Below are 3,791 nucleotides of genomic sequence, written 5' to 3'. Positions count from 1 at the left end.
ATGTTGTTATTTAACTTTAATAAAAATATTTTAAAAATCAATACAGACATATTCAATATAATTTGGATAGCCTCTTTATAGTTGAGAACTGCCACACTTCTGTTCTCGGGTCTGCAATTATCCTCATACTGGTACCAAGAAGTACTACTTTAATTGTTAGTTAAAAAAAGAGAGGATGCCTTAATACTTAAATGATGCATGCACACAGAAAGCAGGCCAAATGACATCATTGTGTCCTCTATAAGTGATGATTTTGCAGTGTTTCAAATAAAGAAAAGACGTGGGTGACCTGAATCATCACATGGCATGTGGTAGAATTGAAAGATCAAACCCATGGAAGTCAGTACCATGTTCATATTGCTAAACAGTGATTTAAATCTCAAATCTATTTAGATTGATTTAATCTATGTAGTTAACCTAAATAATATCAACTATCACATGAAATTTTAGGGATGAGTTTAAATAATATTGGTTTTGTGGCTTTATTAGCATTCATATTGGATGATCTCAATATATAATTTTATTTATATTTCATTATAATTAAAATATAAATTTAGAATCTATCTTCTTTCATCTTAATAGGGTTTAATTATTTCTCAAGCTGGAAAAATATCCATCTTTTTCATTTTTCCTGTATTTCTAGTCTAATGACTCTGATTTTACTTTTTTTTTTTAAGAGAGAGAGCACACATGTGGGATCAGGGAAAAGGAGAGAGGGGCAGAGAGAGAGAGAGAATCCCAAGCAGGCTCCACACCCGGCAGGGAGCCCAACAGTGGGCTCAGTCACACAACCCTGGGATCATGAACTGAGTTGAAATCAAGAGTCAGATGCCCAATTGACTGACCCACCCAGGCACCCCTAATGACTCTGATTTTAAAACGCGAGAGTAAAATATACAACATGCCCTGTTTCTTTATGAGTCCATGCTGGCAACCAGAAAATTATACATTTTTCTACATCATTTAAAGGCACTCTTGTATTAGTCAGTAACATCACCCCCTCCAATCTCTCAATAGCTTAAAATAAGAGTTTATATCTACCTCTTACTATAAGTCTCAGGCAGATCAGCAGAGAAGCTCTCCTCATCATAGTCACTCAGATACCCATGTTAATAGACTTCATCTGGACATGAGTTTCCTGATCACCAGAAATATGGAAAATTGCACAATGGCTTTTATAAATCTCCACCTAGATATGCTACATATAATTTCCAATCACAATTCATTGGCCAAAAAAATTTACATAGCCATACCTTCAAATGGGAGTAGGAATAACACTCCTACCACATAAATGGTGGAGAATTGGAAAGATTGGGTGGATAATACTAATGAATGCCTGTATCCCTAGAATCTTATAGGATGAATATTATATTTACCAGTTTAGAATTAACATTTGTGTCAATTAGAGTTCTATGTTTGCAGACAACATAAATTGACTCTAGCAGTTAAAAGGAATTCATTTAAAGGACTGAAAAGAGAAGATTAAATAATCAGGTTCAGAATGATAAGAAAACCAGAGCAGTTCTGGGTGTCTCAGTAGAAAGAGTAAATGAATGGCCTCTTCAAGGTTTCCCTGTTGGGGTGAATAAAATCCACACAAATGCAGTGTTTTTGATGCTCATGCAAAGGGTGGAAATTGATTGGTTATATTGAGTTACATGCCTAGTTCATGGCAAGGGGACATCAGCACCATAATATCCCATTCCAGTGATGAAAGAGGTAATTTCCCCCAAAGAAAATCCAGTGTTGTTGTGAAAAGAAAGAGGGACACTTGAAAGCCAAAATGCAAACTTTCTTCCCTTTTGAAAATTCCAACTTCATTAAGCTGTCTCCTGGCACCTCTTCTATTCTTGATCTTTTAGAAGTTTATTGTTGTTCTCATGACCCATAGGATGAGAGACTAAAAGAGAAAGACCCTGTCTGCCCACAATTATCTTTCCTACTGGCATGCCACATGGCTGAAATCATTCACCAATATGGACATTGTTTTGTGTAGTTATCATCTCTAGGAGGGGCTTAATACCAAACAATCGATACTAAAACAATTCATGGATTAATTTGTGAGATTAGATGGCCGTAAGTGATCTGAGCAAGACCATGTGGGAAAGAAATGAAGGACCATGATGACATTTTTAAAAGTCTGCATTCTGGAAAACTTCCTGGAGAGTAATGATTTGGAAGATGAGGGTCAGCTCTACAGAGAAGTCCCGGGCAGTCTCAGGTACTAGTATTATGATTGGGAAAAAAAGCCATAGCAAACATTTTTACAGTAAGAATATGAACACAAAATGCTTTCTCTCATTCCATACTTGCAGCCATCTGACCTTTGAAATTTGGCTACTACTGAGTTCTTCATGAGTACCACCTGTTTTTCCTACTTTGGAGAATCAGTTATAAATAAAATGAGTTATTAATGTTTGGCAATGCAGCTTCAAACACCAAATAGAAAGTTTTACTGACTACTCTGTTGAGTCCTTGAAGACAGATGGACCAAGCATGTGTGCATCATTTGAAAAGGCAGCAGTTTGCAATGGAGGGCCAAAATCTCATTCTGTCCACCCCACCCCCACAAACATTGCTTCTGCAGGCTGAGCTCTCTGGATAATCAGAGAGAGTTCTGCACATGTGAGAAAAAGGCAATAGCACAAGTCTGGAGTAGGTTTAAATTATGTTGTTACTTTTACTTATTTAATTTTTTTAAAAAAGATTCTCTTTAAAAAAAAAAAAAAACAGAGGGGCGCCTGGGTGGCGCAGTCGGTTAAGCGTCCGACTTCAGCCAGGTCACGATCTCGCGGTCCGTGAGTTCGAGCCCCGCGTCGGGCTCTGGGCTGATGGCTCAGAGCCTGGAGCCTGTTTCGGATTCTGTGTCTCCCTCTCTCTCTGCCCCTCCCCCATTCATGCTCTGTCTCTCTCTGTCCCAAAAATAAATAAACGTTGGAAAAAAAAAAAAAACAGAGCCTCTAGATTTACCTATAATATAAAGCATTTTATTTTATAACGAACCAAATTCTCCCAGTAGAATCTCTCACTGGTACAAATTAAGCAACCTGGACACTGCATTTACCCCTGTAGGCCTTAAGTAACTGCCACTTTGCAGAATGGCCCAAATGCAGAAACAAATACAGAGATAAGGAAACAGGCTTTCATGCCAGTTTGCTAATAAATTGCCACTTCAGTTTCCTAAATGAATTCCTGGTGGCCTAAAAGAGTTGACATAGATTCTGTACTCCTGTCAAACTTCTAGAAAGGAACTTAGAGGCTAGTAGGAAAATTGATAAATTATTTAGGTTTTAAAAGATTGACATGAAATGAAGAAAACATTAGTCACTATATTCATTCTTTAGGCCAAGAAGTTAAAGTCAATTTTTCTGGGAGGCCCTGTGGGACACAATGATCCTGTTTTAAGAGCGCACTCCAAGCATGGACTTAGAAATGCATTAAATACAGTACTATTGGTTATGATATAGAAATGCACTACACAGAATACCCAAATTAGCCCTCCTTAATCTTCTCTAATTCCCAGAGGAGGTCAAGTTTCCTTATTACAATCTTTTTTTTAATGAAAGATAACAAAGCCAGGGTGATTATAAATTAATGGTGAGCAATAATTTATAATAGTGATAGAGCAAATACGTCCCCCAAATTCAGAAAACGGTTGTTTCCAAAATCTCATCTGTACATAGATTTTTTTTAAGTATGGAATATGTTTTTCTTTTTTTTTTTTTTAATTTTTTTGAACGTTTATTTCTTTTTGGGACAGAGAGAGACAGAGCATGAACGGGGGAGGGGCA

The sequence above is a fragment of the Leopardus geoffroyi genome, chromosome C2, assembly GCF_018350155.1.
Source record: "Leopardus geoffroyi isolate Oge1 chromosome C2, O.geoffroyi_Oge1_pat1.0, whole genome shotgun sequence".
Lineage (NCBI taxonomy): Eukaryota > Metazoa > Chordata > Mammalia > Carnivora > Felidae > Leopardus > Leopardus geoffroyi.
Note: the sequence above shows the minus strand (reverse complement) of the source record.